Below are 10,586 nucleotides of genomic sequence, written 5' to 3'. Positions count from 1 at the left end.
AGCTGTTAAAAGAGATGCGGGAAAAAGAACGTGAGAGGTTGAAAATATACCGCCACAAAAAAAAAATTACAGTAGCCAAGGAGAAGAACATACATATTACTTATACTTCCAAACAAACATTAGGGAAAACCCTAAAGAAAGCTGAAAATGCATTGCCAAAAGATTTGGCAAAGAAAGTGGAAGTCATTGCTGCACTGCATAAAAAGTATATCGAACCAACAAATTATGAAGAAAAAATACTCATACCTTTGAAAGTGATTTAGAATTGGAGACAAAATTAAAATTGGCGAAAGAAATTTTTTTGCGTGAAGATATCAGCGTTCAGGCTGCATGAAAAAGGGATACACTCATTGTTGATGGGAAAATTGTTGCTAAGCGTTTTATGCTCCTAACGATATCGGAAGCTTACGAGGTTTATAAAAAAGAAGCAATTGGGAAAAGCGTAAGTAAATCACGATTTTTCGAATGTCGCCCAAAAAATGTTCAACTTTCGAGCAAAATGCCACACAACATGTGTGTATGCATGCGTCACGCCAATTTCAGTTTTTTGTTAATTGGCTGTGCGACAGTTATTGAATGTTTTTCCGAAGGCTTCGAAAGTTTCTTAAAATTAGTTTGTTGCAATATCGAAAATGAAAATTGTATGACAAACTATTGCGAAAAGTGTACAAAAGATGTAAAAGATATTGTGCCGCTAAAATACTTGTCAAAAATGGACGCAAATGTTAAATAGCAGTACTGGAGGAAAGTGGGCGATCGTGTAATTTTGACTTGCACTGTTGTGCGTTATCGGACTTGCTCCATGAACTACAAGTTCAACTGCCAATTTTCAAGCAACATTTCTTTGTAAAGCGAGCACAACAAAATTATTTTGAAAACGTAAGGAAAAATATCACGCCTGGGGTACTTGTCCTACAAATAGATTTTGCGGAAAATTATAGGCTGCTGTGCCAAAATGAAATTCAAAGCGCACATTTTAACTATAAGCAAGTTCCCATTTTTACTTGTGTAGCTTGGATGTTTAATGAAACTAATACTATGTTCGGACCGACATTGAAAACATTTTGAAAACACATTTGTATCTTGTGGAATGTAAGTCGTTCGGACCGACAATTTATGTTTTCGCTGAGTTTTCACTGACAACTATCAATACGGGTATTCTCTTGCTCTTGCAAGATTGCACGATGACACAAAATGCAAAAATCCTATACCAAAATATGCAAGGCCAAAAGAGCACCCATTGCAGAATCTAGTGATATATGACGGTACGAAAATAAACATGGGTTTTGGTCTGACATATTTTACGGCTATTGCAAACAAATTTTTGCGTGTGTTTGTTGTGCCGTTGCACCAAGAAGAAAATTCTGCAATTGATGCACCATGCAATGGTTTTTCAAGAACAAGAGAATCCCCTTAACAGTGAGCAGCTGTATTTTTATATGGAATGCAAACAAATATATAGTAGCAATTTAGGGGCAGCAAAATATGTCTTCCAAAAAAATCGATTAAACTAGAGCAGGCACCGATTATAGTGAGTGGAATGTAAGTTTTCAAGTAGTTTTCAGCGAAAACTGTGTTTTCGTTTGACAGATTTTACATGGACGAAAACACAAGTTTTCATGCGAAAACCACTTTTTCCCCCGAAAACATGTTTTCAATGTCGGTCCGAACATAGCATAAGTCGTTTGCAGTAATTAGTGATAGTTTAAATCACAGCAAAATCGATGTTTACGTTTTCACAACGAAGCTTATTCAAGAGATAAAAAAACAGCATGACGAATTTGAAAGTATTTTCGTTTTCTCGGACGGAAGTAGCAGTCAATTTAAAAATAAGTTTATTGCTTGGAGTTTACCTGATTTACTGGCAGAATTTGGTTGTAAAAAACTTGAGTGGAACTATTTTGCAACGTCACATGGTAAAGGTGCAGTCGATGGAGTTGGAGCAGTTGTGAAAAGAAAAATCTGGCAAATTACGAAAACAAAAAATGTCGTTTTAAACGATGCATTCTCTTTTTAATACGCTTTTATTAGCTTCACTTGTATGTATGTATGTATGTATGGATGTATGTATGTATGTATGTATGTTTGTAACTTTTTTAAGTGGTACTGAAACGTAGAACATTTGAGCGACACTGTAGGAAGGCGACAGTAAGTTTAAGCAGCTCACCGAAAATATGCAACATCTATATAAAACTAGTTTTGCCGACATTTGAGTAGCATATGTATATACTGAAATATACATATGTATATCCTTTAAGAATGTATACTTTATATATAGATACATATACCTACATATGCACATATATAAGTATAACCGCGCACCAGAAGAAATAATATCAAATAATGCAAAACATGTGACTTTTAGGTAATAAAAAAATTAATACTTATAATAAAATTTTTGTAGTAAAAAAAAATTCAGATACTAGTTTTCAAAATGCCTCCGAGAAGCAACTGTAGTAGAAAACTCCTTTTTAATACGCTTTTATTAGCTTCACTTGTATGTATGTATGTATGTATGTATGTTACTTTTTTAAGTGGTACTGAAACCTAGAATATTTGAGCGACACTGTAGGAAGGCGATAGTAAGTTTAAGCAGCTCACCAAAAAGATGCGCTTAAAAGTATGCAACATATATATAGAACTAGTTTCGGTGACATTTAAATAGCATACCGAAAAGTATGCAACATATATATATAAAACTAGTTTTGGTGACATTTAAATAGCATACTGAGTTGGGCGTCGATCGTTCATAAAAAGCAAGGTTGTACAGTAGAGCATGCAGTAATTTATCTGGGCTCTCGACTGTTTGCTGCTGGACAAGCTTATGTAGCACTTAGTCGTTGTAGATTTTGGACGGTATTCGAATTGAAGAACTAGACTGTTCAAAGCTGACATGTAAAACCCCATGTTACAGTGAAGATTTAGAAGAAATGATTCAATTCTTTCTTCTTCTTCTTTACTGGCGTAGACACCGCTTACGCGATTATAGCCGAGTCAACAACAGCGCGCCAGTCGTTTCTTCTCTTCGCTACGTGGCGCCAATTGGATATTCCAAGCGAGGCCAGGTCCTTCTCCACTTGGTCCTTCCACCGGAGTGGAGGTCTTCCTCTTCCTCTGCTTCCCGCGGCGGGTACTGCGTCGAATACTTTCAGAGCTGGAGTGTTTTCATCCATCCGGACAACATGACCTAGCCAGCGTAGCCGCTGTCTTTTAATTCGCTGAACTATGTCAATGTCGCCGTATATCTCGTACAGCTCATCGTTCCATCGAATGCGATATTCGCCGTGGCCAACGCGCAAAGGACCATAAATCTTCCGCAGAACTTTTCTCTCGAAAACTCGCAACGTCGACTCATCGGTTGTTGTCATCGTCCAAGCCTCTGCACCATATAGCAGGACGGGAATTATGAGCGACTTATAGAGTTTGGTTTTTGTTCGTCGAGAGAGGACTTTGCTTCTCAATTGCCTACTTAGTCCGAAGTAGCACCTGTTGGCAAGAGTTATCCTGCGTTGGATTTCAAAGCTGACATTGTTGGTGGTGTTTACGCTGGTTCCAAGATAGACGAAATTATCTACAACTTCAAAGTTATGACTGTCAACAGTGACGTGAGTGCCAAGTCGCGAGTGCGACGACTGTTTGTTTGATGACAGGAGATATTTCGTCTTGCCCTCGTTCACTGCCAGACCCATTTGCGTTGCTTCCTTGTTCAGTCTGGAGAAAGCAGAACTAACGGCGCGGGTGTTGAGACCGATGATATCAATATCATCGGCATACGCCAGCAGCTGTACACTCTTATAAAAGATTGTACCTGCTCGATTAAGTTCTGCAGCTCGAACTATTTTCTCCAGCAGCAGATTGAAGAAATCGCACGACAGGGAGTCGCCTTGTCTGAAACCTCGTTTGGTATCGAACGGCTCGGAGAGGTCCTTCCCGATCCTGACGGAGCTTTTGGTCCCGCTCAATGTCAGTTTACACAGCCGTATTAGTTTTGCGGGGATACCAAATTCAGACATTGCGGCATAAAGGCAGCTCCTTTTCGTACTGTCGAAAGCAGCTTTAAAATCGACGAAGAGGTGATGTGTGTCGATTCTCCTTTCACGGGTCTTTTCCAAGATTTGGCGCATGGTGAATATCTGGTCGGTTGTTGATTTACCAGGTCTGAAGCCACACTGATAAGGTCCAATCAGTTTGTTGACAGTGGGCTTTAATCTTTCACACAATACGCTCGATAGAATCTTATACGCGATATTAAGGAGGCTAACCCCACGGTAGTTGGCGCAGATTGTGGGGTCTCCTTTTTTATGGATTGGGCATAGCACACTTAAATTCCAATAGTTGGGCATGCTTTCGTCCGACCATATTTTACAAAGAAGCTGATGCATGCTCCTTATCAGTTCTTCGCCGCCGTGTTTGAATAGCTCGGCTGGCAATCCATCCGCCCCCGCCGCTTTGTTGTTCTTCAGGCGGGTAATTGCTATTCGAACTTCTTCTTGGTCGGGCAATGGAACGTCTTTTCCATCGTCATCGATTGGGGAATCGGGTTCGTCTTCTCCTGGCGTTGTGTGTTCACTGCCATTCAGCAGGCTGGAGAAGTGTTCCCTCCATAATTTAAGTATGCTCTGGGCATCGGTGACTAGATCACCTTGGGGGGTTCTACATGAGTATGCTCCGGTCTTGAAACCTTCTGTAAGCCGCCGCATCTTTTGGTAGAATTTTCGAGCATTACCCCTGTCGGCCAGCTTATCAAGCTCTTCGTACTCACGCATTTCGGCCTCTTTCTTTTTCTGTCTACAAATGCGTCTCGCTTCCCTCTTCAACTCTCGGTATCTATCCCATCCCGCACGTGTTGTGGTCGATCGTAACGTTGCGAGGTAGGCAGCCTGTTTTCTCTCCGCTGCGACACGGCACTCCTCGTCGTACCAGCTGTTCTTTTGCACCTTCCGAAAACCAATGGTTTCGGTTGCAGCTGTACGTAAGGAGTTTGAAATGCCGTCCCACAGTTCCCTTATATATATTATAAGAAGTTATAATTCGTAAAGTGGGGTGCTTTGTGACATATTTTTCATATATCGAGCATGCCACGCTTTTCTAACAATAATGCAGGAATTTTTCTTTCATTATTATTGTTAGTTTATACAAAGAATTATTTTTCACTTTTTAGTTTGATATGCTTTAAAAGCGCGTTTTTTAGTTTTTTTAAACTATATTTATTACAATTGTGCTCAAGAGCACATTACTGGAATTCAAATTGTATATGTTGGAGCTGATACAATATCCGAGATATCTCCAACTTTATATCGAAAATGGAAGGATATACCGAATATTGCAGGTATCAGAATGGTGCATTCGATTTCCTACGACGAAAACTTTAAGCTACGAACTGCTCGTACGGCCTATTCAAAATATAACAATATTAAATAAATATTTCTTGTGCTTTATATATGTTTATATCTTTTCAATCAATAAAAGGAATATTAGTTTGCTTTATTTAAGAAAAGGTTTCCAAAATCCAAATAAAAACTTGACGGAAAAATCGTACGTTCGCGACCCGTACGTTCGCGTCCGGTACTCAACCGTATAAATAAAAAACCAATGGAAAAATTTCAGCGTGCAATTAGTTAGGAGGAAGTTACTTTATTCCAATTTAATATAAATTAATCCCTTTAGAATAGTTTGGTCCATTTCGCTATTTTTTGCGTTTTTCTAGTTGCACCCAAAAGCAACTTCCATTATTCGTACGTTCGCGACCGCATGTTTGTCGCTAACATATTAAAAAATAAAAATCGAAAGATCCTACCTTTTGCACCAATGAAAGACCTAGCAAAATGCTATCGAAACATAAAAAAAAAATTAAGACAAATTTATGTTTTCCTTGTTTTTTGAACTATAAATGCGTGCGAACGTACGGTTCGCGACCGTTGGAAATGCCCATATGTGTTTTGAAATTAAATGAAAATTAAATTTATCACTTCTTTTATTTTCAATGTAACGCAGCTTAATAAACAACATTTTTTTGATTTCTGTTGCGGTGCGTAAATGTACAGAGAAGATAGTTTTCCAACTCGTAAGCACGCTACGTATATTCGGCCGTGTGAAAAACATAGCAGCTTAAAATATATGCCATACACTTCTAGCGACTATCCTTGTGTCCTGATGATTGTCATCTCAATGCTATTTTTACTGGAAACGGAATCCGTTTGAACTGAAATGGCAAATCGTGAGAACTCAAACAAATTCGAAATCAAGCATTCTGCCCCCTTGTATTCGATAGCTGCGTCACAAACAGTCGGGTTCCATTACACAGTTTCGGCGGTTGTAGATTACGAAGCATAATAACGACAGATCCAACTTGGAGACGCAAATGATGCGGTGGCATACAAAGCCCCTTCAAAGAATTTAGATACTCCAATGGATAATTCACGGCGTCGTCTTCATTGTCAAGACGATCGATCGATTTGTATGAGCGCAATTCTCCCGGAATTTGACTTTGAATCTTCCAGTTAAGTCTAAACAATTCGTGATGAGTTCATCTTTCGATAAACGGCAGATGAAATTGATATCAAACCAACGGAAGTATCAACCGGAATTTATCCACATTCAATTTTCAGATGTATTCGGCAATGTCATTTTTGTTCGTATCCCATAATAGACGCGGATTTGGAGGCTGATATGCCGAAATGATTATTGTGAAAAGTGTGCGAACGTCATTTTCATTCCAGTGATTATCGTTTTCCAGCAATTGTAATTGCTGGCTTGCTTCTTAAAAAGGTTGCACACACCGTATCATTCACAGTACGCAACGACTCATATGAAGTTGAACCACGTACATTTATCAATAGCAACCGAAGGTAGAAACAATCGTCGTTTTTCGGGTAGATTGTGTAAATTCATCTTAATGCATTAATTGATAACACACCTGGATGTCCATTTACTGGTTGGCCTTGCTTTCTGCGTAATTATTTCTTCAACGATGCATTCCATGCATAATATCGAGGTATTTCCGAATGTCCTCGCAAACGGATTACTGACGAAAGTTGAGCGTAAATATTAATTTTGTTGCTGGCGGTGTTTCCATTGGCTGTACTGTATTCCCTGGGTTGAAATATACTCTTTGACCATTCTCCAAATTAACTGCGAGACGGACAACAGTCGGGAAGCGCTACAAAGTGCTTTAGTGCAGTTCACGTATCAACCGTATCGTTCAAGACCAATAACCGCCATGTTGCTTCCTTTGGTGATGTACTTACAAACGTATTTTATTGATTACACCAAACTGCAATACTCAACATTGATATGCGCTTTGAATATGAATTAGACAATAATAGTGAATATATTACGATCTGTGTGTTGTCAACTTCGATATTCACACTTCTAAATTGAAAGCTGAATGTTCTGCCATTGTCGTGTAGTGAGCAACGCCGATAAAGAACAGTACAGTACAGCCATCATTTCTTGTTTGTTTTTCCGAAAGAAAAGCACGTGGATAGTGTTTGGTGGATTTATTGTCAGACATACAAATCGAAGTGGGATTGTGGTATCCGCAAGGCCCATGAATCATAATGGTTTTCATCACTTTGTATAACACTGCATCACGAATTTCCGCAGAAATGATTTCATCAATTTGATCTGACCACCCACCATCCAAAAAGGAATGTGTGCGTGGGGCAAACCTCTCTTTTGCCACTCAACAGAGTACATGTAGTATCTAATCGCAACATATATACGTTGCTTCTAGATAAAGTCCATCGAAGTTGTTGCTTGAAAAGTATTGATGGTGACATCGTGACGATCGCTTGCTGATTGACCGCGATCCATAATACCGCACGTATGTCATCGCATCTTGGGAGTACTCGGTCAAGTGCCTTGCGCTGCTAATGTACTTATGTGGATGCCAAAAAGAACACCGACCGATATTACAAATTTAAATCTGTAATTGATCACTTTGTGTGCAACGCACATAACATTTTCACTGAATAATTTCAAAAAATTTTTGAAGCAAACGACAAATTTGAACGATTCAAATAATTGAAAAACAAAACAAAAAAAAATTTTATGGAAAAAATTAACTTTTTGGAATAATCCAATTTTCCGACTTTTCCTCAAGAAAAGCATACAGGTTTTTTTATTTCTAAACCTTCCCCGATCCACACAGAACATTCTCTGAAAATTTCATCAAGATTGGTTCAGTCGTTCCCTTAGCGTTACTAATAAACAAACAATCATTCGTTTGTATGGGAAAAAGAAAAGGGCTGTTTTTAGGGGTTTTCCGGCAATTATTCGGGGTTTTCTTGCCATCCTTGAGCCTCAACGAACATTTTAAAAAAGAATTGGCAAAATTTGTCCAGGCGTTTTGGAGTTATGCGCTTACCAACACATTTTGCGATTCATTTTTATATATAAGATGAAATGTACATATATTTTTCAATCTTTCTGAGAGATTTTTTTAATATTTTTTTCCATAAAAACCTTGTACAGAGTATTAGAAAACTAAAAAAAAAAAAATCAGTCAAATCGGTTCAGCCATTCACGCGTGATGCCGTCACAACGCATGCGTTGTACTTCGTGTAATTATGTGGTTTGAAATGAAAAAAAAGTTGAATTTACGTTGTGCTAAAAATCATTTATTTTCGATTTTTCTAAATTTTTTTCAATGTAACGCAGTTTGATAAGCAACATTTTTTGGTTTCTATTCCGGTGCGTAAATATACAGAGAAGATGGTTTTCCAACTCGGGAAAACGCCACGTACATATAATTGGCGCGCACCTATGCAATCGTAGTTACGATAATTTGGCCAATTTGGCATAAACATTCGTGATGAGTTCATATTCGTGATGAGGTGGAATTGATATCAAACCACTGGAACCGAAATTTGCCTATTTCCAATTTTTAACGAATACGATGTAAAATATCTTCGGCAATATACTTTTGTTCGTGTTCCATAATTGACGCGGATTTGAAGACTGATATGTCGAAATGATCATCGCGAAAAGTGTGCGCAATGACTCAAATAAAACTGAACGACGTACATTTATTAATAGCAACCGAAGGTATTAGCAATCGTAGTTTTTCGGGTGGATTATGTAAATTCGTCCTAAGGAATTAGTTGAGAACACACCTGGATGTCAATCTATTGGTTGGCCTTGCTTTCTGCGTACCTATTTCTTCGGCGATGCATTCCGTGCATAATATCAAGGCATTTCCAAATAGAGCAATGTTCTCACAAACGAATCACTGACGCAAGTTGAGGAAAAACTCGTCAATGTAAATTTTGTTATTGTAAGTGTTTCCGGTGGCTGTACGGTATTCTCTGGGTTCTAAAACACTCTTTAGCCATTCTCCAAATGAACTGCGAAACGCACAACAGTCGGAAAAGTCGATTTCACCAAACTACAATATCAAACATTGACATGAGTTTTGAATGTGAATTACACAATAGTGGCGAATATGGTACGATCCATATGTTGTCGACTTCGATATTCACTACTCTAAGTTGAATGGTAAATGTCCTGCATTGTCGTCTGATGAGCTACGACGATAGAATGGATATCCATCATTTCCAGTTTGCGTTTCCGAAAGAAAAGCACGTGGATAGTGTTTCGTGAATTTATTGCAAGTGGGATTGTGGTGTTCGCAAGGTCCATGCACCATATTGGTTTTCATCACTTCGTAGAATAATGGATCTTTCTCTGCATGAGGAATTTCCGCAGAAATGATTTCATTAATTCGATCTGGTGTAACCACCATCCACCACTCAAAGAAGAATGTGTGCTTGCGGCAAACCTCTTTTTTGCAACTCAACAGAGTACATCCAGCATCTGACTGCACCATACTTGTATATACATACGTTGCTTCAAGATAAAGTCCATCAAACATCGTAGCTGTTGTTTGAAAAGTCTTGCTGTATTATCGTGATGATCGCTTGCTGATTGACAGCGATCCATAATACCACACATATGTCACCGCATCCTGGGAGTCTCATGTAGTTCATGTGTCTAGGGCTGCCATACGTTGATGGCAAAAAGAACGCCGACCGATATTAGCGCAATGTCTTCACTGCTTCGTAACAAATTTCAATCTGTAATTGATCACTTTGTTTGAAACACACATAAAGTGTTCACTGAATAATTTTCAATAATTTTTCTTTTATATAGCCGGAATAAAAAAGCAAGCGACCGAAATTGAACGATTCAAATAATTTACAAATCAAAATATTGAAAAACAAAACAAAAAATTGTTTGAAAAGTCACTTTTTGGAAATTTCCAATTTTTCGACTTTTCCTTATGAAAAGTATATGGTTTTTTTATATCTAACCCTTTCCAGATCCACAGCGAACAACTTCTGATTTCATGAAGATTGGTTCCGCCGTTCTCGAGTGTTAGCGTTACTAACAAACAAACAATAATTTTTACTTACATATGTAAATATGTATGTATGTATGTATATACAAAATAAAACGTTTGTATGGGAAAAAGAAAAGGGCTGTTTTTAGGGGTTTTCCGGAAACTTTCGTAATTTCTTCTTACATAAGAACCTTCCGCTAATAATAACAAATACAACAAAAAAAAATCAGCCAAATCGGTTCAG

This window comes from Bactrocera dorsalis, chromosome 1 (assembly GCF_023373825.1).
Source record: "Bactrocera dorsalis isolate Fly_Bdor chromosome 1, ASM2337382v1, whole genome shotgun sequence".
Classification (NCBI taxonomy): Eukaryota; Metazoa; Arthropoda; class Insecta; order Diptera; family Tephritidae; genus Bactrocera; species Bactrocera dorsalis.
Note: the sequence above shows the minus strand (reverse complement) of the source record.